The sequence below is a fragment of the Pongo abelii genome, chromosome 11 (genome assembly GCF_028885655.2).
Source record: "Pongo abelii isolate AG06213 chromosome 11, NHGRI_mPonAbe1-v2.0_pri, whole genome shotgun sequence".
Classification (NCBI taxonomy): domain Eukaryota; kingdom Metazoa; phylum Chordata; class Mammalia; order Primates; family Hominidae; genus Pongo; species Pongo abelii.
In genome coordinates this window covers 138,390,407-138,418,171 of record NC_071996.2, presented here as the reverse complement: position 1 = coordinate 138,418,171, position 27,765 = coordinate 138,390,407, and the positions used below count along the sequence as shown (strand labels likewise).

Sequence of the window (27,765 nt, the reverse complement as noted above, 5' to 3'; positions counted from 1 at the left end):
ATTGATTGTGAACTATTTTGAAGTTCAAAAAGATACAGAAATTGGTTACATTTAATGGGAGGACTCATGGATGGTCACGAAGGGTGGAGACCCCAGGGAAAACAGTGTTTCTGAAATATCTTGGAGATGAAATCTGTGACCATCTAAACGCGAAACAAGGAGGGCAAATGAAGACGGATTTGTGTCTCTGGGCTCTCAGCAGAATCAATCTAGACTCTAGCCGACAGTTCTTCACATGCTACAATTAGAAAACAACTTGCAAACTGCACAAATCATATTCTTGGAATGAAATCAGGCCCCTGGATACTGACATTTATGGAGATGCTACTGCCCTTGGACTAAAAGCTTCAAAGTGGTTTAAACACCAATTAGTCTTCCCTGCCCCACAGCTCTGAAGCTTTGCTCTGATTATATTCTGTAAGTTAAAAAAATAATTTTTTTAAAGAAGCCTAGGTAAAGCTTGCAAAGGCAAAGTTACTGACATAAAATGGGGCAAATAAATCCCTGCAGATTTGAAACAACCTGAAAAGGGCAGCAGCGTTCACTGAGGCTCTAATCCCTAATTCATGCAACTCAAAGATAGAGGTGAACGTCACAGGGCATTATGCACAGACACATTTTGGGATAGAGAAAACAGAGTGTTGTCTGCATGGTCAAAGGTCAGTGAGAAAATCATTAGAACTGCAAACAGTCTTTTGTTGTTCTGGGAGCATTCTCTAAAAGGTGATGAAATGTAGAGCAGGAGTCAATATGAAAGGACTGTGCCTGAGTCTGCTCTTGAGATGATAGTCCTGAGAAGGTGGAAATGCCATCTTCGTACATGAAAACTGGAGGACACTGAGACCTTCAGGTGAACGGTTTAGCCTAAGTTTTTTTTTTTTTTTTGAGACAGAGTCTCGCTCTGTCAACCAGGCTGGACAGCTCGCTGCAACCTCCACCTCCCGGCTTCAAGTGATTCTCCTGCCGCAGCCTCCCAAGTAGCTGGGATTACAGGTGCATGCCAACATGCCCGGCTAATTTTTGTATTTTTAGTAGAAATGGGGTTTCACCATGTTGGTCAGGCTGGTCTTGAACTCCTGACCTCAGGTGATCCACCCGCCTCAGCCTCCCAAAGTGCTGGGATTATAGACGTGAGCCACTGTGCCCGGCCCTAACCTAAGCTTTTTAGTGAACCATAAGAGGAATGGCACGAAGGCCTGGGATTGTTAAGGTTTAGAATCTCTGAATGGGGTTCATTAAGCTGTGGGAAGTGCTAGTCAGGATCTATGGGGCATTCAAACCCAGAGCAGCAAAGTCCCTAAACCAGCCTCCTCCCATAAAGGTTTATTCATCAGAGATCGTGAAAAGTGTAAAGTGAGATCAGAATTTCATAGAATCCTGAATGATTTCTTGAAATTGTTGTTTTGACTTCACTTCTGTAAAATATCTAGTTTATCTCCTCTCTACCAAATCTTCTCCACCCAAGTGGATGTTAGAAGGAGAAGTCCTGTGTTTACTAGGTTACAGAATAGATAAAGTTGGTTTGAACTGATCAGCAATACATCAGTAGGATGTGGACAGGGAGACCTTTCTTTTCTGGTACCTGAAAAATAGTAAAATAGTAAGAGGTCACCAAAAAGAAGTTTCAACGCTTCTAATTTCACTAGTTAAGTCAGGAGTGCAAGCAGATATTGAGCAGCTATGCAAAGGCTTAAATTAATAGAACATGAGTGCTGTATATCTGGCGTATCTAAATAGCCCAAGGATGGAAGCAAGCCACAGGAACCAACTGCAATGTGATCTGGGGTCTGGGCTACATGGAAGGTGTATGACCACGGGCTTCTGTTTACAGAGTCTGGTGAGAAAGTTTCCATTAGGTGGACGTGTCTCTCCATGGAATAAAGCCCAAGGCACAGCTGGCCTCTCAACTCAGATGTGTGTTTTAACCTTTCCCAATATCTCAGGTGATCCCCTGAGACACACAAACACATAATGTGCTGCAGGTGATTTTAAGGGAATAATAATAGTAGTGGTAGTGTCATTTCCACTTTACAAATGGCACAAAAGGATTTTGGCTATGTCTGCATGCAAAGAATGAATGACAAAACCTGTGAAATAAATGAAGACCATTACTCTAGTATATACAATGCAAGATGGACTGACTTTTTCTTGGCATTTGATTGACTTGGCTTTGGAGGTGAAAGTCTAAGAATGAAGGGAGGAGTAACTGCTGCTACTGCTTTAATACCTTTGGGAAGAGCTGTTATGCCTTGAATGGGGAGATACTAAAACGTAGTCTATTTTCCTGAAAATCCTCTAACACAAAAACAAATCTTTTTAAAAAAAGAGAAAGTGAATTTCAGATTAAGAAAAGAATCAAGTGCAATACACTTAAAGAAACTACAGTGAGAGTGACTTTTGAAATGCTTCATCACATTTCTCAAGGCAATTGTTAATCACTAGTTTTTACAAAAGGGAGGTGTTTTGGTGGATAGATGGCTTAAATAGTTTGCAGGGCTCGTGGACCAATTAAGGTCTGTTGAATATGGTTTTAGAAAAGAGAGTTCAACCTGTGTCCCCTGAAAGTAATTTGTATAATAATTGGAAAGATACAATGCATTACAACCAAGCCAGTCTTATAAACATCCTGAGGTTTATATTGATTATGAATACTGCCACAGGTGGGACAGGTGCAATGCCCAGTTTGTCTTGGCAGACTTGGCTTATGCCTGTTGTCCTAGCATGATTAAGAGTGTCCCGTTTCACTCTAAAAGGTGTCCTAAGTGGATGATGAATGATTTGGTCCTTTCATTAATGAAGTAAGAGAGAAGGATTATTCCTAACTGGGTAGACTGTAGATTTGTGTAACTAAAAGGGAAAGAGTTGGTGATGGACTTATTTTCTAAATATATTCTTGCTGATAATTTCTTAAGGGACCAATACAGAATAGTAAATTTCAAGGACTGCCACCTTTACTGCATTTTTGACCCAATTATGATGCAATTATATTTTTTGTGTCATGTTCTTCATGCTCTAAACATAGCACAATTAGAAAGGATTTGAGAAAAGGCATATTTTAGATGGCATCAAGGTCTTTTTTTGGTAACCTTTTTCTTTTCTTTCTTTCTTTCTTTTTTCTTTTTTTTTAAAATATGGAGTCTCGCTCTATCACCAGGCTGGAGTGCAGTGGCACGATCTTGGCTCACTGCAACCTCAGCCTCCCAGGTTCAAGCAATTCTCCTGCCTCAGCCACCTGAGTAGCTGGGACTACAGGCACACACCACCACGCCCAGCTAATTTTTGTATTTTTAGTAGAGACGACGTTTCACCATGTTGGCCAGGATGGTCTCGATCTCTTGATCTCATGATCTGCCCGCCTCGGCCTCCCAAAGTGCTGGGATTACAGGGGTGATCCACTGCGCTGAGCCACTGCGCCCAGCCTGGTAAGCTTTTTCTACTAAAGAAACCATAGAATTCTGGTCCCTAAAATGTTTGAATAATGAACACAAAGTAACATAGTTTATTTAGTTACAGACTTTGCTTCAAGACAGACAGACAGACAGACAGACAGACAGACACACACACACACACACACACACACACGAGTTTTGTATGAGGAAAATCAAGAAAAACAATAAGAAGTCCAAGTGCCCTGTGACACGGTGGAGGGCCACACATGGACCTCTCCCCATTGGACAGTCCCAGCTGAGCGCACTCTTCCACCGATTCTTGAAAAAGTACCAAATGCCAGTGACCCTCATTATTTGCAGATTCTGTATTTGCAAATTTATCTGCTCACTAAAATTTATTCAAAACCCCCAAATCAATACTTGCAGCACTGTTGTAGTTATTCATGGATGTGTGTGGGGCAGCAAAAGATTTATTTTATTTTATTTTTTTATTTTTTATTTTATTATTATTATACTTTAAGTTTTAGGGTACATGTGCACAATGTGCAAGTTAGTTACATATGTATACATGTGCCATGCTGGTGTGCTGCACCCATTAACTCATCATTTAGCATTAGGTATATCTCCTAAAGCTATCCCTCCTCCCTCCCCCCACCCCACAACAGTCCCCAGAGTGTGATGTTCCCCTTCCTGTGTCCATGTGTTCTCATTGTTCAATTCCCACCTATGAGTGAGAATATGTGGTGTTTGGTTTTTTGTTCTTGTGATAGTTTACTGAGAATGATAATTTCCAATTTCATCCATGTCCCTACAAAGGACATGAACTCATCATTTTTTATGGCTGCATAGTATTCCATGGTGTATATGTGCCACATTTTATGTGCATGTTCCCAGCTGAGGTCACAGAAGAAGATGCTTTGCCTTCTTGTTATAGCTCTCAATACTGCAATCAACGGTCATTTTCACTGTCTACCTAGTGCCATGTGTTTTGTGCTTTTTGCTGTTGATTTCACTGTTTAAAGTGACCCCCAAACATAGGGCTGAAGTGCAGACCAGTGTTCCTAAGTACAAAAAGGCTTTGATGTGCCTTGCGGAGGAAATATGTGTGTCCAATATGCTTTGTTCAGGCAGGAGTTCTAGTGCTGTTGGCCCTGAGTTCAAGGTTATGAATCAACAACATGGTACACTGGGAAAAGAGAAGAGGAAATTTGCCAATCTGTAAGTGAGGCCATCCTGGAAAGTGCTAAAAGTAAATCTTTGATGTGTGATGGAGCTATGGAAAGATGGGAAAATGGCTAAATCTGTAGATTGTTGAGATTATGACCTATAGAAAAAAGAGTAGTGACAGCATTTTTTTGTGAGGCTGAGAGCCAAAGAAATTCATGGACACACTACCCAGGCTCAGGGAAACGATAAACTCTTCCATGCTAGTGTTTTCTTATAAAGAAAATACTTCATATAACTAACTATTTTTTAAGAAATAGATATTCAATAAGGTATCTTTAAACAAAAACACATAAAAACCAAAGTTGCATATTGATCAGTCAACAGAAATGTTGTGAGCTAAAGCTCGCAGGAATCGAATCTTGAATTTCCTTAGGAGCAGTGGCTCCATTTGAGTTAATTCAGTGCTTGTGGCAGCTACTGTGAACAAGAACTGCCTGGACAGCACGTGAGTGATGCCGCCTCACACCCTCCAGGCCAGTCCACCTCCAGCTGAGTTCCACTGAGCAATATCCATGGGCACATGAGGCACAGAGGAGTCCTCTGACCAAGCTCTGCCTAGATTCCTGACTTGCAGAATCTGTGAGATATGATTGGTTGCTGTTGAATCCATTAAGCTTTGGATCACTTGAGGTGCAGCAATAGGTAATTAGAATGTGGTACCAGAAGTGGTAGCTTTGAATAGATATTCTCTCTTTTGTTTTGAGCCATAATACTGCAAAGTATTGAACTGCAAAGCCATAGATATTCTCTTTTGTTTTGAGCCATAACACTGCAAAGTTACTTTGAATGCTTTACGAAGGAAGAAACAGATTCAGAGAGTTCAGAAGTGGTGGGGTGTCGATTCAAACCCCAGCATTGAGGAATCAACAAACTCAGCCAGGCTTCTGCCTTCCTCACTGTACCACAGTTCCCACTGGCATCATTAAAGACAGCTGTTTCATGGGATAATGAATAGGCCTCTTTTGACCTTCAGGGTCAGTCAAGCTGTGTGGCTGTGACTGTGAAGAATACAACAGAGTTTATCCATTTCCAGAGATCCTTTAACGGAGATTTCCAGCAGCACCTGTAGTCACATGGTGATATGGGTTGGCTGTGCCTTCACCCAAATCTCATCTTGAATTCTAGTTCCCATAATCCCCACACGTTGTGGGAGGGACCTGGTGTGAGGTAATTGAATCTTGGGGGCAGTTACCCCCATGCTGCTGTTCTCATGACAGTGAGTGAGTTCTCACAAGATCTGATGGTTTTGTAAGGGGCTTTTCCCCCTTTTGCTTGGCACTTTTCCTTGCTGCTGCCATGTGAAGAAGGACATGTTTGCTTCCTCTTCTGTGATGATTGTAAATTTCCTGCGGCCTCTCCAGCCATGCTGAACTGTGAGTCAGTTAAACCTCTTTCCTTTATAAAGTACCCAGTCTTGGGTATGTCTTTATTAGCAGCGTGAGAACAGACGAATACACATGAGGACTACACAGACTCCTGAGCATGGTATTTGGTGCATAGATTAAGCAGAAAAGATTTGGAAATTAGGGTCTGGAATTGTTTAAGCTTTGAAGGGCAAAGATGGCTTGAGGAATAGCTCCTGAGGCCTGTGGGAACAACTATCATGAGGAAAGACTCAGAGAAAATGGAGAAAATGAGAACTGGACATTGTCATACAACCTGGTCAGCTCTTGTCCACCAAGGGGATTCCTGTGTAAGCTCTGTGTCAGGGAACAGATTGGCCACTCAGTTGTCTCTTGAGAGCAAGGCTGAGTTACCCCAAGTTGCATAGAAGGGTGTCTGCTCCTGGAGGAGCCTTGAGACTGGGCTCCCAGATGTCCGTAGGGGACATTCCTGGATGTGTGGTCCAGTGCATCCCGGAGTTGCAGTGGAGATGCTGCCTAGTGCCTGTGGTTCAAGTGGAAAGTGGCAGGGTGGGTTTGGGCATATAGTCTGTTATTTAGATTCTATGCAAACAAAGGCAAAAGGAAGGTTGGCCTAAGATGACAGATGATTGCTTTCTCCCAAGGTTAGCAGGCTAGGTGGACAAAGTTGGATAGTAGTCTTTACTGGCACTTGCAGGTCCTATGGGACAATGCAAGACAGGACATGTCTTCCAGCTTCCTGGTGTTGGCATGGCTTAGTGTGTCCGGCTTCTGAAGACAGCCATTCAGTTACATGCAGGCCATGGGCCTGCTTGCTCTCACATTACCCCTTCCCCCCACGTACTAGGAGAAGAGTATTGTGGTTGGCAGAATAATAACCCACCAAAGATGTCTGTATCCTAATTCCTGGAACTTGTGAATATGTTACCATACATGGCAAAGGGGAATTAAGGTTGCAGATTGAATTAAGGTTGCTAATCAATGACCTTAAAATAGCAAGATCATCCTAGATTCCCTTCATGGGCCCAATGTGATCACAAGATTCCTTATAAGTGGAAGCAGCAGGAAGAAGTCAGAGGGATGCAGCGTGGGAGGACACAGCTGACCAGTGCTGGCTCTGATGATGGAGGAAGGGGCCATGAGCCAAGGAAAGCGGTGGCCTCTGGAGGGAATGCAGCCCTCCTGAAACCTTGATCGAGCCTAGTAAGATCCATATCAGATCTCTGACCTCCAGAACAATGAAATAATGAGTTTGGGTTGTTTTAAGTTCCTATGTTTGTGGTCTTTTGTTACAGCAGCAATAGGAAACTGATACGGGTATGATTACCCACACTTTAGAGATGCTCAACAAAGACTTACAGAAACCAAATAAGTTGCCCAAATCAGCAACATTCACAAGCAAAAATGACAGAGCTGCCATTTGGTCCCAGGCCCTGCAACTCTAGAATCTAAGCAGTTCGATCCCCTAGTGCTGGCTGTTTGTCAGGCACTAGTGTTATTTTCTGACTCTGGAATTAGATTTGGCAAAAGTTAGAAACGCCCGTATGAATGGGACCCCAGTGGCTTGGGATGTGTCCTGACAGGGACATTGTGTCATTGTCGCTAGACATAGCCAGGAGTAACTCAATATAAATGCAAAACTTGAGTTTTCTGGGGAAGGAGAAAATCATAATAGAATTAAACTCACCATTTGATAAAACTGCCAGGGCTGCATCTCGATTCCACCTGGATTCCTGTCCTGGGAAGTGTCAAGGCAGAGTTCAAACTTAGGAATATTCAGAAACTGCTGAGCCAATGGCCATGAATATTTATGAGGTGTCAGAGCTCGCCGGGTGCTGTCATGTTGGCTGGAGGAGCATGATGTGCCAGGTTTGGGTTGCTCTGCCCTCCATCCCTGCATAATGAACTGAAGGGTGCCCTGACTTTAGCTTCTCCATCCGTCCATATGCTAAGCTAGCATTAATCCTTTCCCTGGGGCTTCATCTCATATCACTGAGTTTTTTTCCAAATGCCACCAGGGGGAAAGGTTGCACGGGCATCTCTGTCAGCTTCCTTTTTAACAAAATGACCATATTTGTGTTTTTAGCTGTCTTCTTTGTGGCCTAAGGAATTGCCTGAAGCATTCTCAGGGCCAGCCATGAGGCATGGGGCTGGGCTGGGCTGCGTTGGACAGAGATCCCTCATTCCATCTCCTCTTCTATCAGAGGAACTCCACATTTATCTGTTTTGCTTTTTGAGCTTCCCCATGAGGCTTTATTTCAAGAAGACCATCTGCTGCAACAAAAAGCTTGAGAACAATTGATTAAAAAAAAAAAAAAAAACCCCTATGATGGTGAAACACTATGGGAAATTTATCAGACAATAAGTATTGACTTTACTATACACCAGGCACTTTTCTGTCACCGGAGTGGAGCATTGAATAAAAGAGACAAAGATTCCTGCTTTCAAGGAACTTACAATTTTAGTAAAGTAAAACATGATATCCTAAAAGGTAATCATGGGGGGACATGTAGATGTGCCTGTCTTCTGGTCTTTCTTGGGCCCCCTAGATTGGATGTTAGCTTGGTGTCACTTTCACTCTTGGAGCATGTGTTTTCTTGCCCCTTCCTGTTATTTGATGACCTTAGGCTGCCCCACCCCCAGAAGTCCTGGAAGTCCTGGGAGCTGTCCCGTGTGGACTTTGGCCCTCCTCCCCGGGCACCCAGCTGCTTCTCTGACCCCTGTGGGCCCTTCCTGGGGTGAGGTGGTGGGGGTGGGTCACATATGGGAGCACAGCTGAGGGCTGCTTTGGGAAGAAGTGGGGATGAAGCCCCTCTCCCCGTCTGGCACCCCCAGGGTCTGACTGACTTGTGATGAGCATGCCTCTTTTCATCTTGGCTCCAAGTCCTTTCTCCCAGGATTTCAGCCAGATTCCATGGGCTGGATCAGGGTCACGTGGGCTGGACTCGGAGTGTGTCGTCCTACGATGACTAAGGCTTTGTTCCGGCCTGACCTTGCCTGCCTGGCTCTCTTCCCTTGGGAAAATTCTCTTCCAAGAGGCTTGTCTAATTCCCCCTCAGAATGGGCTTCTGCTGGGCGGTCTCACCAGTTTATTAGACAAGCCCTGTCTTGCCCCCATGTCACAGGTGCAGCTTTTCCTCATGATGTGACCTCTCCCTACACAAGTTTTCTGCCCTTAACCTGAGGGGGAGTTTCTCTCCTCCCCATGTAGGCCACGAAGGGGAGCAGCTGCCCTCTCTTCACTTCACCTCCATGCTCCCAAACGACATTGTCGTTTTTAAGACAGTCACCACTGAGAACCCTGGGCAAGTCCCAGAGGCTTACGAAATTTTACAGAGCGCATCCTTAGACCTGCAGACTATGGGGGGAATAAAGCCTCTCCTTCAGTTTGCAGATGGAACTGAAATAATTTCTACACAGTAAACAGATTCACCCCAACTGGCCAAGTCTCAGCAAGGTCTTATTGAATTCTAACACACAGTGTAACAGTCAAAAGTAATTCCACTTTTACTTCGGCCTCTTGAAGGACAGTAAAGATGATCTAATCTTAGTCCCTGGCAGCTTCCCTTAAACCCACTGCACTCACCCTCCAGTGTTCTCAGACCGCACCCTCCCCTCCCCTGGTCCCCCAGCCTCAGCCCCGGTCTGCACATAGTGTTCCTCAAGCTTTCTTCCCCTCTTGGATTGGAGGATGGAAGGTTGGAAATGCTCACATTAATACATTATGTTCTGGCTCATTCCTTTTTTATTTTTATTATTTTTTGAGAGTCTGGCTCTGTTGCCCAGGCTGGAGTGCAGTGGCGTGATCTGGGCTCATTGCAACTCTGGCTCAAGTGATCCTCTCACCTCAGCCTCCTAAGTAGCTGGGACCACAGACATGTGCCAGCATGCTCAGCTAATTTTTGTATTTTTTTAGAGACGGGGTTTCGCCATGTTGCCCAGGCTGGTCTCGAACTCCTGGACTCAAGTGATCCACCTGCCTCGGCCTCCCAAAGTGCTGGGATTATAGGTGTGAGCCACTGTGCCCTGGTCCCTTTTAAAAATTCTTGGTGGAGCCAATTCAAACTCCCAGTGTCCCTCAATCTGGTTTCTCTCTCCTGGGAAGTTGCTTTCCTCTGCCACTCCAGCTCCAGAGGCCTGAGGACAAATGTCGAGGTCGAGGGTGGCAGAGCTGCTCTCTCGTGGCCCAGACTGACCTGCTGGCTTTCCCGTGGTCCTTGCCTTTCTTTCTGAAGGACAGTGGCTTTCGGGGGAGGTGGACTGGTAGGAACAAGTCAGACGTTGTTGGCACTTGTGTCTTGCTTGGTGCATGTTATGTCTTAAACAACTTTATTACATTCAAAGCAGTACATTTTACATGAAAACCCAGGTTTCTGGCATGTCTTGAGAAGCTGGGACATTTGGTGACTCCATGTCCCCAGGGAGCAGTCAGCTGAGAAGGTTCCCTTAGACCCAGTTTGTTTCTTCAGTTCACACAGTCCTGCTTGGCCCACGTGCTCCTTTTCCTGTCCAGCCCCTGCAGGCATTTGAGTTTTCAAGCTTGCCTTCGTTGTAATGGCTTTGGAATAGCTTGCATTATTTATAGCGCTCCCATTTAGTTTCTGCAGGCCACACACATTTTGACCCAAGTAAGAACTGTGTACCCAGATATTAAGAGGGGCAGGGAGGGGATGAAGGTCTCCAATTGCCTACCCTCACCTTCTAATTCCTTACTGCTGGTTCAAGTCAGGGAGATTCTTCCAACAGTGCCCCTTCCTCAAAATGCAGGTGGCTGGGGAAGATGATGGCATGGCTTCTCTTGGACCAGGTCCTGGCTGCGCTGGACATCATTTCTGTTGCTTGGGTTGAGTTGTGGGTTCATGTGGGGTCTCGAACACCATCAGGCAATGGTGGTGAACCCCACCACCCCCAAACGCGGTGCAGCCTTCTTGGAGTGCTTTGCTCAATCTCCCTCGACCTGAGCAAGGCAGCTCTCCACAGGCCTCTGCCCTGGCACTGGCATGCAAGAAGCAAAAAGAAAGCCTTCACAGTGTTATTTCTTTCTAAGATTCAAGTGAAAGTAGGCACCTAATGACTTTTGGCACAGTTGTTTCTTCTTTAGGGAAACACATATTGTACAGTGGAATTCAAAACATTTCTATGGTTAGCTTGTGCTAAACAGTATAAAATTCTTCCACATTTTAAAAGAAGGCATAGTCCTTAGCTAAACCATGAATACTTCAATAGAATGTTTTAAAACTTTTTGTTTTTAAAAAAACTATAGATTCATAGGAATTGCAAGAACAGTGTAGAGCAGATTTGTGTGTGCTTTACCCAGTCTCCCCCAATACTAATATCTTATAGATTTGTAATATGTGGTGGAAACTCATGTTAAAACTTAATCCCCCTGTAAAAGTATTGAGGGGTGGGAAATCTGACTATGGTATTTGAGAGGTGGGACCTTTGGGAAGTGAGGATGGAGCATTAGTGGCTCTTTTATAAGAGGAGAAAGACTTAAGCCAGCATGCTGAGTCCCCTCACCATGTGATGCCCTGCACCACCTCGGAACTCTGCAGAGAGTCCCCACCAGCAAGAAGGCCCTCACCAGATGCAGCCCCTAGACTTTGGAATTCCCAGCCTCTAGAACTCTAAGGAATAAATTTCTTTTCTTTATTAATTACTCAGTTTCAGGTATTCCAGTTATAGCAACAGAAAATGCACTAAGACAGTACAATATCAAAACCAGGAAATTGACCTAGGTACAATACACAGATCTTATTCAGATTTCATGCGCTCATGTGTGTGTGTTTCTAAGCAATTTTGCCACGTGTAGATTTCTATAACCACCACCTCAATCAAAATACAGAACTGCTCCATCCCTCCCAATATCTCTCATGCTGCCCTCTTATTGTCACATCTGTTCTCCTCCACCAACCCCGTGCAACCACTAGTCTGTAAATAAAATTATATCATATTCACCCTTTTAGAGACTGGCTCTTTTTGGCTGGCATGGTGGCTCGTGCCTATAATCCCAGCACTTTGGGAGGCCGAGGTGGGCGGATCACCCGAGGTCAGGAGTTCGAGACCAGCCTGGCCAACATGGTAAAACCCCGTCTCTAGTAAAAATACATAAATTAGCAGAGCAATTTTTTTTTAACTGCTGATTAGTATTCCTTGGTGTGGACATACCACTGTGTGTTTAACTCTTCTTCCATTGATGGACATCTGGGCTGTTTCTGTTTTTGGCCATTATGAATAAATCTGATATGAACATTTAAGTACAGATTATGGTGTGACATTCCAATATGACATTTTGTTTATCATTTTCAAGAGAAAAAATACATTGTTTTTTGTAGAGAAATTCTCATAAAAAGACTGACCCCTGATTTACCTTTTACAACCCACCCCACATCTCCTCCTTCTCCCCTCCCTGTTAGAGTCATTCACGTAAAACACTTTTATTGAGCATCTGTTGTAAGTGAGGTTGTTTCACAGGCTGCAACAAATCCTGCTTCCTGAAGCTGTATTCCAAACACACAAACGAGATCGTATCAGGTAAGTGCTCTGGAGAAGATAAAACCAAGCAACAAAGTCGAGAGTAGGTTTAACGAGCAGTAGGATGGAGAAGAATCACTGGCAGAACTTCCAGAAAAGTCTGTGCAGCTGTGTTTCTTAGGCAGGGATGTTCACACCCCTCACAGCACATGGCAGAGCAACACCTCTCAGATTTTGATGTGCAAATGAGTCACTCCAGGATCTGGTTAAAATATAGATTCTGGCCGGGCGCAATGACTCACGCCTGTAATCCCAGCAATTTGGGAAGCTGAGGTGGGCGGGTCACAAGGTCAGGAGTTCGAGACCAACCTGGCCAATACGGTGAAACCCCGTCTCTACTAAAAATACAAAAATAACCCGGGTGTGGTGGCGGGTGCCTGTAGTCCCAGCTACTCAGAAGGCTGAGGCAGGAGAACCGCTTGAACCTGGGAGGCAGAGGTTGCAGTGAGCCAAGATCATACCACTACATTCCAGCCTGGGTGACAGAGCGACAGTCCATCTCAAAAAAAAAAAAAAAAAAAAATAGCAGATTCTGGTTCTCTGGGTTGGGATGGGGCCAAGATCCTGCATTTCTTAGAGCTCCCAAGGCATGCTGAGGCTGCAGGTCAGGGATCAACACTTGGGAGTAGCAGGTGCTAAATTAAGTTATGAGATGAAGCCCCAAGGAGCACACAGCACCTTAATGGTACTTGATGGTAATTTTTTGGATGTTGTTAAACAAGCATCTCTGTGTGTGTGTTTATGGAATTGGATTCAGGGTTCTTGTGAATTTTAAATATAAATAAATAGACCTACTTTGTGCCAACTCTTTAGGACTATGGCTCCACCCCTGAAATATGTGTCCACCTTTCTGTCTGGAATGCTTTGGTGGAAATTTTTGAGAGGCATTGCCTGTGGGCCTTTGCTAGCACACTTACTTGGGAAGAAAGCCCAGCCCTGGTTGCTGGACCCATGGCTTCTCAGGACCCCATCTCCTCCTCTGAGCCTGGCCCCTTCAGAAAAGCCCTCTGCCATTCCAATGGGCATGGAGCTCAGCGCACCTCTGGAGGCCACTTGCTTTGGGATTTGCCTTTGGAGCCTGAGGCACGTTTACTGAATCTCCTCTGTAGGGCAAACTCATGTCCTCTGAGGACCCAATTAAACTTTAAAGAGAGACTCCACTTCAAAACCCTTTCTTTTCAGTAGCAAACTCCCCAACCTCCCCCTAGTCAGATTTAAACAATGCCTGCATTTTAGTTTGATATGCAGTTCTTGCCTAGGAGCTCATCATAGGCTCAGAATTAATTTGCCCCATTAATTTACCCCAGAATTAATTCTCGCACCTTCTCTTCCAACTTTTTCCTCCGGGATCTTGCTTGGGCGAGGCCGTGTTTGGGAAGGCTCTGTACATTTCATTCTATAACCAGACGACATGGCCTGAAACAGTTGAGCTTAACGGGGGTGGGGTGGGGGTGGGAGTGGCGGGGGGGAGGGCAGGACAAGGGCTTCAGGAGTGGGAGAGGCTTATCACTTCCCCAAAGGCCTGCACCTCCGGCAATGATAAAAGCTAACTCTCAGTCATCAGCTTCCTTGCTATTCATAGGCCGGTCCAAATCCTCCTTTGCCTTCCAGCAAATGGAAATTCCTTCAGAGGAGAGACCCTGTTTGCCGCAGAGGAGCCCTGGCAGCCGGAAGCCTGATGAGGATTTGGGTCCACACTGCTGGGGCTCACAGACCTCAAGTAGACAAGGCTGGTGGATGGCGGATTCTGCGCAGCCTCCAGCAGGGAGGGGGTGGGAGGTGGTGGTGGTCCCCTTGTTCCCTTTCCTGGGGTGGGAGGTGGTGGTGGCCCCCTTGTTCCCTTTCCTGGGGTGGGAGGTGGTGGTGGCCCCCTTGTTCCCTTTCCTGGGGTGGGAGGTGGTGGTGGCCCCCTTGTTCCCTTTCCCAGGGTGGGAAGTGGTGGTGGCCCTCTTGTTCCCCTTCCCAACCACAGGACTCCGCAGGCCCCGTGTAAGCTTGGAGGAGGTGCCATTTTTGAGGGTTGTTAGGCCCCGCATGCTGGCACTCAGGAAAAGCCATGCCTCTCCTCTTCTTTTGGGCACCCGGCTGGACTACACTTCCCAGGCCCTCGCAGGCAGTGGGAACCGAGTAACTGAGATGGGCGGAGGAATGAAGGCAGAAGCGTGGAACCCCATGGCCAGGCAGGATTCATCCTCTTTCTCTCTCTCTTTCTCCCTGTCTCTTTCTCGGTCTCTTTCTCCCTGTCTCTTTCTCGGTCTCTTTCTCCCTCCCCTTGCTCCCTGAGAACCTTGTAAGCCACGTGCTGAGGATGGCAGCACCCCCAAAGAGCAGCAAGCTGGGTCCCTGAAGGAAGGCGTGGAGTAGAGTCCCCTCAACCTCTCCTCCCCTCTTCCCTACAGATTGAGCTGGAAACAGAAACCTCTGCAGTGTTAGACCAGCGAGGTTCCCGTGCTGCTCCTCCCACCAGCCAGCCTTCCCTGACAGGTACAGCCGCTGAAGTCACAGGACAGGAAAGACAGACCCTTTGTGGGGAGTCCATCGACACCTGGGGTTCATGCTCCCCTGGGTCCTGACTGCCTGTCATGGCGGCATAACTGGGCGCAGGGCGGGGAGAGTCTAAGGTCTAATAAGGGTCTTAGCTGCTATTTTCAGATTATTTTCTGTATAGGGCTTCCTGTTCTTCATTTACGAACATGATAATTCTTAGCTGGATATAAAAGTATCCATATTCAATGTAGAAAATGAGGGCCATATGTAAAATTAGAAAGAAAAAAATAAAAAATCATCCATTATTTCCTTATTCAGAGATCATTGCTGGCAACTTTTTGCTGTTCCTTTTCCAGTCTTTGCAGGCATGTACATGCAGGTATATTTGTGCACATATGTGTGTGTGTTAGAGAACAAATACATTTATATATAGTATCTCGCTCTCGCTATATTATATTGTATTTTCTTTCTTTTTTCTTTTTTTTTTTTTGAGACAGACTCTTACTCTGTTGCCCAGGCAGGAGTGCAGTGGCGCAATCTCGGCTTGCTGCAACCTCTGCCCCACTCCCGGTTCAAGCCATTCTCCTGCCTCAGCCTCCCCAGTAGCTGGGAGTATAGGTGCATGCCACCATGCCCAGCTAATTTTTGTATTTTTAGTAGAGACAGGGTTTCGCCATGTTGGCCAGACTGTTCTCATACTCCTGACCTCAGGCCATCCGCCAGCCCCGGCCTTTCAAAGTGCTGGGATTACTGGTGTGAGCCAGTGTGCCAGGCTGAGCATTTTCTTATGTCATTAAAATCTTGAAAGATAGTTTCACTGGTTGAATAACATTCACTTAATGGCTATATTCTAATTTGTTTAAACCTTTTTGCATTGTGGGCCTCTAGAGTTGCTTATAATCCACTATGTGCAAACTGCTCAGCATCTTTGTACGTGGATCTTTATTCAAATCTCTGCTGGAGCCCCAAGATACACCTTCAGGCTAGGTTCTTAGGAGTGAAATTAGTAGATAACAGCCTATGATAATTCTTTTTGAACCTCAGGCTAAACTACTTTCTGGAAAGAATATATGATTTATACTCTCACCACCTGAGCATGAGGGGAACGATCTTCACTCTCTTTAGAACTGAGAATACTTTTGCATAATTTTTTTATATATTACCTTATTGAAAGAGTCAATAGAAGTAGAAATCTCATTCGAACCACTGGTTCTTAATCTATTTGAGGGAAGGGGGTTTAGATTCATTAAAAGTCCTGGAAAAATAAATGGATCCTCAGTTTTCCTTTATTCTCCCCGACCCCATGCACACATTCAGCGTTTAGAGTGGATTAATGGGAGAAGAGGAGAAAACAGTGAGACCAATGAGGACACTGGTGAGGGAGAATGGAGGCTGGGAGGGAGTGGGGGCAGTGAGGATGGAGGGGAGAAGACCCGTCTGTGTGAGAGCAAGGGGTCCTGCTGACCACTTGGACCAAATGATGGGAGAAGGGGAGAGAGGAGTTGACATTTGGGCTTTGGACTTTTCAAATTGTTATGTTATTTGTTAACACTGCACCAAAACCCTCACTGCCCCGGAATAATTTTCCTTCCTCCCACCCCCTCTGTTCATTGTCCTTGAGCCAGGCCTTGTGTTAAGTGGTGTGAATACAACACTGAGTTCACCAACTCCCCCTTCCCCCATAGGAGGAGGAGAAGATAAACAACAAATAAAAAATTAAAAACTCAATAAAGTGTTCAGCTTGTGATAAAGTGGAATAAGAACAGAGAATGGGCACTATGCTAGAGAATGCTGAGGGGCGTGTCAGTTATCTATTGCAGTGTAACAAATAATCCCAAACTTAATAACTTTAAACAACAAACATCTGTGATCTCAGTTTCTGTGACCCAGAATCTGGGACAGGCTTAACTGGGTGGTTCTGACTCAAGGGCTTTTTTGAAGCTTCAGTCCAGCTGTTGCCCCTGGCTGAGATCTCATCTAAGGCTCAACTGGGGCTGAAGGATCTGCTTGTAAACTCACCCATGTGGTTGTTGACAAGCCTTAGATTCTCATGGGTTGTTGGATTAAGGGGCTCAGCTCTTTGCTAGGTGTTGGTGAAGGTCTCCTTCAGTTCCTCAACATTGGAGCCTCTTCATTGAGTAGCTCATAACACAGCAGCTGCCTTATCCTAGAGCAGGTGATCCAAGGGAAAGAGCAAGAGGGCAAGAGAGAGAGTGCGTCCAAGAAGGAAGCTGCAGTCTTTTTATAATCTAATCTTGAAAATGGCATACTATCACTTTTGCTGTCTTCTGTTCATTAGAAGTGAGTCTCCAAGTTCAGTTCATATACAAAGGGAAGGGAACTAATCTCCACCTTTTGCAGGAAGAAATAGCAAAGAACTTGTGGACATATTTTTTTAAACCAATATAAGGGGAGAGTGGGGATTGGCATTACTTTACATAGGGTGTTCCTATAGATTTTAAAAGATATATTTAAAATACTATTGAAAGTTTATTGCAATAAACTTGTACCAATCCATTAGCTCTTAGTTAAAAATCTTAAGGCAGGTATTTCAGATTTCAGAATTTTTGAGATTTTAAAAAAGCAATACACTGCACACAACATATGTTATATAAAACTCCCTAGTGAGGTCTGAGGCCACAGCCTGTAATTAAATACATTAATATTTCTACAGTGAAACCTATGAATATTCACACCACGCAGGATAAATATAGACTTTGAATAACCTCATGTCAGTTAAGGTCAGATTTGCATACAAACAAATTTATGTCAAATGTAGAAAAGAACACTTTTTTTTTTTTCCCAGAGCATTTGGATTTTGCCATTGCAGATAAGGAGCTGTGGACCCATAATAAATCTTTAATAATATACTCATCTAAAGTAAGGAATACTTTGTTGTAAAGTAAGGAATATTACTTGTTATGGTCTGAATATTTGTATTCCTCGAGAATTCATATGTTGGAACCTAATCTCCAATATGATGATATTAGGAAGTGAGGCCTTTGGGAGGTGATTAGGTCATGAGAAAGAAGCCCTCATGAATGTCATTCCTACTCTTTTTAAAGAGGCCCCAGAAAGCTGCTGTGCTCCCTCTACCACGTGAGCACACAGTATGAAGTCACCATCTATCAACCCAGGAGTGCATTCTCATCAGACACTGAATCTGCTAGGAACTTAATCTTGGACTTCCCACCCTCCAGAACTGTGATAAATACACTGTTATGGATAAGCCACTCAGTCTATGGCATTTACTATGGCATACAACAAGATATTGCCTAAGTTATTTCTTTATCAAATATCATAAAAAATTAATAAAATCATTTAAAAAAATCCTAAAACCCCTCAGGGGATTGTGAAAGGAGTTTTTAATTACAAAGATTGGAATCTCCAGAGGCAGGAATAGAGAGCGATAACCTAAGAGAGGGAGATTGCAGCCATACCTTGAAGGTCTTTGAATGGGGGCCTGAGATCTCTAGCTTTGATCTTGGAAGTTATGAGGAGCCCCTAAAGTGTATCAACCACTGAGTGCAGAATTATGCCTTCTGAGCCAGCCTGGGATGTGCAGGGGAATGGGAGTCAATAAGTCATCTTACATCTGGATTCAGCAAATGCTCTTTCCATGTGTTCCTTGCACTCGGTGGGACCAGCACTGCAGACCTGCAGCAGGGCAACCTGGTACTCCTCCTCTCCCAGCTCTCTCCGTGGTGAACAAATTGTTGAAATGGAGGCTTCCTCACACAAGTTCCTCATCTTAGATCCTTTAAATCTCAAAAGTCTCCCCAGAGCAGACACTTCTCCACAGGCACTGGAGCAGAGAGGGATGGAAGCTGAGACCAGGCAGACCTGTGAGGAATCAGGGTGTGAGGAGAGGTATGGGGTTGTGGTGGTGGGCATGCAAAAGAAGGGTGAGCCAAGGCAGTGAGGCATCACAGGGACTCTGGGCTTGGTGAGAGAGGGAGGAAGGGCAGATGGGCCCTGAGGTCTCATGCCAGTGAGAAAGAAGGTCCTGTTGTCAGACCCCTAAGGGGAGCTGGTTTCAGGGTAAAAGACTCTTGGATTAGATGCATTGAGTTTGAGGAGCTGAGGGGGCCTTCAGGGTAGAGAAATGGTCCCAGTCACTCAGAAGTTATCATGAAGACAGCCCAGATCGGGGTGATGATGGCTTCACCATGGGATATCCCTTACAAGGCTCACCCACAGGACTTCGGTGAGGCTCAAGAAAGAACCTGCTTTATACAAGGAAGCACAAGCTAAATAAAAGCTAGTTTTGCTGTGAGCTAAGCTGATTTTAATTCTTTCTTTATATTGGAAAAGAAAGAAAGTATGTGCTGGGTTGTGCCTTGGTGAAGCTGGGAAGGGGACACCAGTGTTCCCATTAGAGACCCTTCCAAAGTCTTTCAGTGAGGAAAGGGCAGGGCAGATGGTGAGGAAACAGACCAGCTTGCCTCTTGCTAGCTGCCCTCATGACAGGTTTAGAGAGAAGTTGAAAAGGGACAGAATCATTTATTGAAATATTAATTTATGTTTTATTTTGCCTCTGTGAAAGGGTCAGGAAAAAAGAGAAACATTTTTCTTCTCCCTCTTTAACTCCATCACCGTTTTCTTCTTTAAGTTCCAGAAAATCTGGACTCCGTTGGCAACCAGGATGGAGTTTAGAGGTTTTAGAAAAGAGCTGAGCTGCGTGGCCCAAAGGTCATGTGGGGCTTTGGGAGCCACGGGACATGGGTGGAATGTGGCCAGGAGCTTTGCCCATGTTGGGAAAGGGGGCAGAGGTTTTTGTGTCTCAGGAGTTGTGGGCACCTTGCCTTGCTCTTCCCAGCATGAGGGAGCTGGCAGGTGCAGGGTGGGGTGATGCTTCCAGGGATGGCTGGACCCTAAGCTCAGAATACTCCAGCCTGCATGGATATCCCCATGTCCGTGCTTGCACATGGAGCCTGTCAGAGGTGACTGGTGGTCATGGACACAAGAAGAAACAGATATCAGCTTCTGGACAATGGCAGCTCCATGGGTAGAGGAAGGAGACTCAGAAAAGGCTGCCACTGGATTTACCATCAGTTCAGTACTGGTGGCATACAGAGAGCATGTGACACTTGTTTTACAGAAATACCAAAAAAAGGCGTTTCTCACATTTTGTGTGTTGGAAAAAGCCACACTGTGTACCAAACTCTACTATAGTACTCTGTCTTAGTCCATTTGTGTTGCTATAAAGGAATAACTGAGGCTGGGTGATTTATAAAGAAAAGAGGTTTCGTTGGCTCATGGGTTCTGCAGGCTGTACACAAAGCATGCTGCCAGAATCTGCTTCTGCTTGAGGGCTTCAGGAAGCTTCCAATTATGGCAGAAGGCAAAGGGGGCATCGGTGTCACATGATGAGAGAAGAAGGAAATGAGAGAGAGGGGAGGAGGTGCCAGGCTCTTTTCAACAACCAGCTCTTGGGAACTCATAGAGCAAGAACTCATGACAGCAAGGATGGCACTAAGCCGTTCCTGAGGGATCTGTCCCTGTGACCCAAACACACCTCCTATTAAGCCCCACCTTCAACACTGGGGATCACATTTCAACGTGAGATTTGAAACGGACAAACATCCAAACCATATTACACTCCTTTCAAGTTACCTTTTCTATCCCACTGCTCTGAGAGTGGTCGAAGTGTGGTTGCCTTTGTCCCTTATTCTGTTTGCTTTCTCCTTATCAACCTTGAAGGATATGATTGCTCTTTTCCAGGTAGCTGAGCCCTGTAAGTGGTTTGCACAGTGTCTATATGCTTCCCTCTCCTTCTTCAAGCTCTCAGTTCTCGCATTTGCCTCCTAGTTACCATGTTTCAGCAGAAAGTTTGAGTAGTGGTTGAAGTGACAATATTCAGACACCAGATGTGGAAGTCCTGTGACGCTGGTTGCAAAAATGACTGCAGCTCTCCGCTGCTTCCTGTATGCACGCCCTTTCCAATGTGACCTTGGAGCCTGTCCTGTCGGGGGGTGTGTAGGGGGTGGAGTCTGGTTCTCATTCCTGGCACCTGGACTATCTTTGTCCCTTGCTCTAGGCAGTAGAGTGTGGCAGAAATGAAGGCAAGCTAGCTCTGAGTTAGGCCTTAGGAGGCAGTGGGCACTTCTAATTATCTTTGAAATCTCCCACTGCCACAAGCTCAAGAATAATCCATTCTAGCCGGCTGGAGGGTGAGATACCACATGGAGGAGAGCTGTGGGGTTCCAGCCACAGCCGTCAGAGACCAGTCAGCCTGTAGCTGACCCATCAATGGAGCAAGCCTAGCTGAGATCAGCCTGGCTGGGCCCAAGCACCTTATAGACCCATGAAAAACAATAAACAGTTGTTGTTGAACATCAATAAGTCTTGGGGTGGCTTGCTATGTAGCAACAGTTGACTGCTAAAGCTTGCATACCTGGTGACAGAGTTTGGATGTTTGTCCCTCTAAATCTCATGTTGAAATGTAATCCTGAGTGTTGGAGATGGGGCCTGGTGGAAGGTGTCGAAGTCATGGGGGTGGGTCCTTCTTGAATGTCTGGGTTCTGTCCTTGCAATAGTGAGTTCCCTTGAGATCTGGCTGTTTAAAGGTGTACGGCACCTTCCTCCTCTGTCTTGCTCCTGCTCTCACCGTGTGACATGCCTGCTTCTGCTTCGCCTTCTGTCATGAGTAAAAGCTCCCTGAGGCCTCACCAGAAGCCAAGCAATGCAGGTACCATGCTTGTTCAGCCTGCAGAACTGTGAGCCAATTAAATCTCTTTTCTTTATAAATTGCCTGGCCTCAGATATTTCTTTACGGCAGCACGAGAACAGACCAACACACCTGGATTCTCTAGGCACATCACAAACAAAACCAGTTAGACACTCATTCAATCCCAAAGTGACTTCTTTTCTCATTTTTTTTAAATAAATTTTTAATAATCTCAAGCCTTCCTGGCTCTCCATAGAATTCTTCCTAGCATAACATTTCTATTTTAATCATATAACCTCCAGGATTCAGATGCACCAAATGCAACAACTGGTGAACGTTTGAATCTCCACTGGTTTCACTTTCCAGATCCAGGTTGATCTACGATTCTTCCACAGAATTATAATCTCCATATATTTATCCCAAAGAGAGCTTAAATCAGGTGCTTCATTGTCTGGAGTTCTCAGGGAAGTAGACCGTCAGCCAGATGCTGCTTAGATTTATGCTTCTCTGGCATCTGGTGCAACCAGCAGAATTTCTAAATTAACATCTAAGATGTGCTCCAAGTAGTCTTAATTTGCTTTCTTTTCTTCTTCTATTTTTTTTTTTTTTCACAAAAATAGTGCTGAGATGCAGGCATCCATGCCCGGTTCCTGCCTCTGTGAGGCTCAGGACCAGGCTGTCTGGCTAGCGTTTGATTTCTCACACATCGGAAGTTCTTCAGTTATCAGCAGAGGCAAGAGGCATATTTTTATGCTGGGGTCTTTGAGTGTCACAGCAAATTAAATGGTGCTCCTTCTGGTAAAGGAAGAGGCTAAGTGGGAAAATATATGAAAATTAAAGCAATCCACTAGATTTTTTTTTTTTTTGGCAGTAGAAACAGCATGCCGAAGTGAACACTACTGACTTCCTTTAAAATTTTTCACAATGCCTTCTATTTTATCTAGAAATTGAGCTTTAAGGGAAAATAGAATGACAGAGACAAAAGGAAAACTGTAATCCCTTTGGCTTCTTCCAGTAAGCTTTAGAACTCAGCACCCAACCCTTCTGTAAGACAGCAGATAGGAAAAGATGCCATGGTCTGAAAGGAGAAGAGAAGAAAGGAGAAACTAATATTCTTGAATATCACTATGTAGTGATATTCAATGATAAGATGCTGGGTTACAGATATTCTTCCATCAGGGTGTCACTGAGTCCAAACCTGATGACTCTATGGATTTTAAAATGAGGGCACAGTTGAGATGCCAGCAGTTATGGTTTTCATATCTGGGTCTCTGTGGAAAAGGGAAGCACTGGGTCATGTTTAAAAGCCAGAGGCCTCCCACTAGGATGAAGAGCAATATTTGATTAAAAAAGTAAAGTGAAATTGAGAAATTTAGATAGTGAGTAGTAGTTCTGAGGTCTCCAAAGAATGCAAATTAAAATTTCTGATGCTTGTGAAAATATCTGCCCTTGAGATTTGTTCTATATTTATACCCCCCAGCCTGACCTGGGAGAGTGGGTCAGATTGTATTTCAAAGTACTTCCTTTCCAAAACATTCCTAGCAAAGGATGAAAGAAACGGGGCAGCCCATTGTGTAGAAGCAGGCAAGAAGAATGAATTAGGACTACAAGATTTTGGGTGTACTGAGAGAGGCCACCATGATCTGAGTGGGCAGAAGGAATCTTTCAGGGCTACAACAGAGTTCATTTTCAACTGCTGTCATTTTCAACTGGAGCCTCCTGGGGTGACAACAGCAGGCAGCCCTCCCCTCCTGCAGCTGCTGAGAAGGGAAGAGAAATGACTGATTGAAGATGGGCTTCGGGCTAGAAACTCTGCTAAGCACCTTCACATTTACAATCCTGTTTAACCCTAAAAAGAAACCCTATCACACAAGACTAGTTACCCCAAATTTGAAGAGGAGATGAAGAAACTGAGCATCAAAAACATTTGGTAATATGCCTACCTGAGTGAAGAAGCAGCATTAGGATTTGAACTCGGATTTCTGTTGCTACAAAGCCTGTGGCCGTATCATAAGACATGGACAAGAGGTATTAGAAAACCCAGAGTCCACAGGCCCAGGAGGAATAAAGCCCCTCCTCCTTTTCCCCAACCTGAGAAAGTGTGTGTGTGTGTCTGTGTGTTTGTGTGTGTGTGTGTGTGTGTGTATTTCGAGAGGGGAAGGAAGAGCTCCCAGGCAGGAGAAATGTGAGCGTCTCTGGAGCCCGGTTGATGTTTGGCATCATCAGCTTTGGAAGGTGTAGATAAGGCCAGCTGGGGGTGAGGACATGGGGAGAAGTCTGTGGACAGAGCCTGGGGCACACTCACACCTACGGCTGGAGAGGACTGCACATCAGGGGCCCGGAGTAACTCAGCATGACAGTCCTTGGGTGAGTTTTGTCTCAGTTTTCCCAGCTGTACAATGGGAAGGTGGCCAAGGAGGTGAACGCAAGTAGGGCTTATGGGATGGGACTGAGAGCATGTGGGGGAGATATGGATGCTGTGAGGTTAGTGGGGGCTGAGAAGCAGAAAAGCGAGAGGGGGAGTCGGGGTCCTGTAGCTGATGCTGGTGGTGGCAGGGGTCACACAGGCATCCTCACCACAGCCAGCGGCAGGGGCATGCTTAGAGTTCAGTCAGTGAGTATTTCTTCAAACTCAGTAATTATCTGGTTTTTGTCCGTTGGCCAATGCCTGTTGGGCATCTGCTCTGGCCCCGGCATTCCACAAGGAGTTGGGCTGCACAATGACAAGATTGGGCCGCACAATGACAAGATTGGGCCCTGTCAAAAAGGACAGGCATTTCAGTGGGACGACAGGAACGCAGACCAGTCCTGCAAGAGGAGGCCCTCTCCCCATTGCCTGATGTCCTTTGCTTTCTTTTCTCTTGCCTGAGCAGGAAGTTGCCTAATTGCTTGGCCACCTGTCCCCTACCCCCTGCCCCAAGGAGGTCATGAGACGAAGCACAGGGCTGTGTTTTGGGTGCCTCTCTCTCCACTCTTCTGCCAAACAGGCCTGAACTCATGATGCAATCCGCCACCTGGGGCAGGACTAGTCAGGCGTCTCTTTTTCCACATCTTCTGGAACACACCTAGGAGGAGTTTCAGAAGGACCCAGACCTTCTGTGCTGACCCAGGGCCCTTCCTTCTCCTCTCTCCATCCGCTGTGGAATTTGACTATGCTGGTCCAAGGGTTTTGTTTTAAGTCTAACCCAGGGATTTTATTTCAACTCTTACCTGAGAGCCCTGCAGTGGGGGTATCTGGTGCTTCCTCATGAATACGATGGGGTCATATCTGTGCCCACCTCACAGGACAGCTACAAGGGTCCCAGGAGAAGGTTGCATAAAGCCCTTAGAACAGGCTCTGCACAGAGGAAGTGCTAGTGACTGTAATCAGGCTGTAATTACGCAGACTGGCTATGAGTAAAGAGACTCTGTTGCCTCTTTGGCCATTGCTTGTGAGTTTAGCCTTATTAGGAGGGAATCCCATGGTGAGGAGATGAATAGCAGCCCAGATGCTGGCTTTCCTCTGGGCCCCTGACCACAGCAACAGACCTAAGAAACCTCCTGAGCAAGGAAAAGCCAGTGCCGAAAACAGAGATTATGTGCGGGGAGGGAGGAATGGAGTCTACATTGAGAGTGCCCTGGCCTTGGGACTCCCATCAACAAAAGGAGGTTTAATTTCAGAAGGAAGGTGATCCTGGGGGCCTGCATTTATAGTGTTCCCAACTCATGTAATTCTCAAAGTAAGCTCAGGAGGCTCACAATTACGAATGCAGGGGCTCAGACAGGTCCCTCCACCTCATTCATTGTCACCTGCCATTGTCTCTTCTGTACCCCAGGCTCCTGCCCAGGGTATGGGGGCGACCAACTCTTCTGTCTCCAAAATGCTATTCTATTCTCTTTCTGCCTCAACAGATAATACATTTTTCTTTGGGGATGGAATGAAATTAAAACTTTCTGCATTTTGGCACTGTGTCTCTTTATCCTTTTGAAATGCCAGGCTCTTTGCTATTTTTGCTTTTAGCTGAGATATTGTATAAAGGTCCCCAAATGTGACAGGGCTCTGGTTGTCCGAGAAGGTTTGTGGGTTGATAATATAAATAGAAGCTGGTCCTTTCATCCAGCCCAATCTTTAGAGCTTTTTGCCAGGGCTCCTGGTTGGCTCGTGTTTATGTTTGCTGAACTCCCCATTTATTTTGGACTTTGGTTTTTAGACCAGGTGACTCTGAATATCAATGGCTTAGCAACGTGTTATTTTTCATGAACACATCCCCAAAGTTTACTCTTTTGACTGATACTTCTGTTCTTAAAACAAAGACATTTAAAAAATAACACTATGTGCAAAAAGATGCTTATCTGTATTTACGTACAGATGGTTCTCAACTATCTTGGTTGGATTGAACAATTTTTTGACTTTACCATGGTGTGAAAGCAATACAGTGGAAACTGTACTTTGGGTACCTGTACAACTATTCTGTTTTTCACTTTCAGTACAATATTTGATAAATTACATGAGCAATTTAGCACTTTATTATAAAATGGCTTTGCATTAGAGGATTTTGCCCAATTGTAGGCTAATGTAAGTGTTCTGTGCACATTTAAGGTAGACTGTGCTAAGCTATGATGTTTGATAGATGAGGTATAAAACGCATTTTTGACTTACGATATTGTCAACTTATGATGGGTTTATTGGGATGGAATCCCATTGTGAGTTGAGGAGCATCTGTATATATCTCTCTCTGAAAATTTCAAAGCAGACTAAATGTGCAGATAAGTCAATGACAGTTCCCCATGAGTGGAATATTATAAAGCCACTGCAAAACAACAAAGCACTACAGGGAATGCTTATGACAGGTGAAATGGGCAGAATACTAAAAGAGTGTGAAGGCTTTACCTCCAAGTAGCTAATGTTTTGCATTATTCACATTCAACAGAGCCACCATTTATTGAACATCTGTTGTGTGCCAGGCACAGAGCAGGGTGTTTTCATTTGCCTTTCTCATGAATGCTCGTGGAAAACATGAAACGGGCATCATGACTTCTGTAGACGGAAGTGTTCAGGCCAATGGTCAGGGTCAGGGTATATGGAAGGAATTCATGCGTCTGGCAGGGATTGGTTAACAGGACATGAGGGTCTGTTCCAAGCTGAGATTCCATGATCTAGCCATAACTCATGCATAAATTCCACTCATCCCTCTCTGGAAGTAGGATTCCAGTCATGTCTCTCTGGACCCCTCTTTGCTTTCATCATAGTCCTGGTAGCAAAGCAACTCAAAGTACACTGAAACTAAAGGTGTGTCTGGGAAAGTTGGCCAAAGTGGACTGGCCAAAACTTTATTTATTTATTTATTTATTTATTTATTTAGAGACAGAGTCTCACTCTGTCACCAGGCTGGAGTGTAGTAGCATGATTCCGGCTCACTGCAACCTCCACTGCCTGGTACAAGCAATTCTCCTGTCTCAGCCTCCCAAGTAGCTGGGATTACAGGCATATGCCACCACACCTGGATAGTTTTTGTGTTTCAGTACAGACGGGGTTTCACCATGTTGGTCAAGCTGGTCCTGAACTCCTGACCTCAGATGATTCACCCTCCTCGGCCTCCCAAAATGCTGAGATTACAGGCATGAGCCACCATGCTCGACCTATTTTTAAAATGTAAACAGACCATAAACAATCTCAGAAGAGATGAAGGGGTAGAAAGTAAATGCTTGTTCCTTTTCTGTTGGCCCCAGACCCCCATGTCCCTGGCTCCCTTTTTTAGTAGCAGTCACTGCTGCCACTTCTTGCATCACCTTCTAGAGAGTCCAAGCATATAAAATATTCTAAATATGACTGTCTTTATCCCTTGCTTTTTACACCCAAAAGCAACACATTTCTTTTTCAAGCAGTTTTCTCCTTTCTCCAATGCGACATCTAGGAGCTCATTCCACATGGGGGCATATCAATCTGCTTCCTTCTTTTTAAAAGGCTGCATAGATTCGATTTATTAATTTATTTAAATATTTCTTATCAAAGGATCTTTAGATTGTTTCCAATTTTTGCTAATGCAAACAATAGTAGAATGAATAACACAGACACGTATCATTTCGATACATGGGTACGTTTGTACGATAAATT

The 27,765-nt window shown here is 45.0% G+C and overlaps 1 long non-coding RNA gene across 1 annotated transcript in view; it reads left to right on the top strand.

Moving 5' to 3' along the window:
* LOC129058172 (uncharacterized) overlaps positions 1-18,324 on the top strand; it is a 40,783-nt gene extending 22,459 nt beyond the window's left edge. The window contains exons 5-6 of the long non-coding RNA XR_008523120.1: positions 14,914-14,998; positions 18,067-18,324. This is a non-coding gene — a long non-coding RNA (uncharacterized LOC129058172). The remainder of the gene's footprint in view (positions 1-14,913; positions 14,999-18,066) is intronic.
* Positions 18,325-27,765: the final 9,441 nt, after the last annotated feature.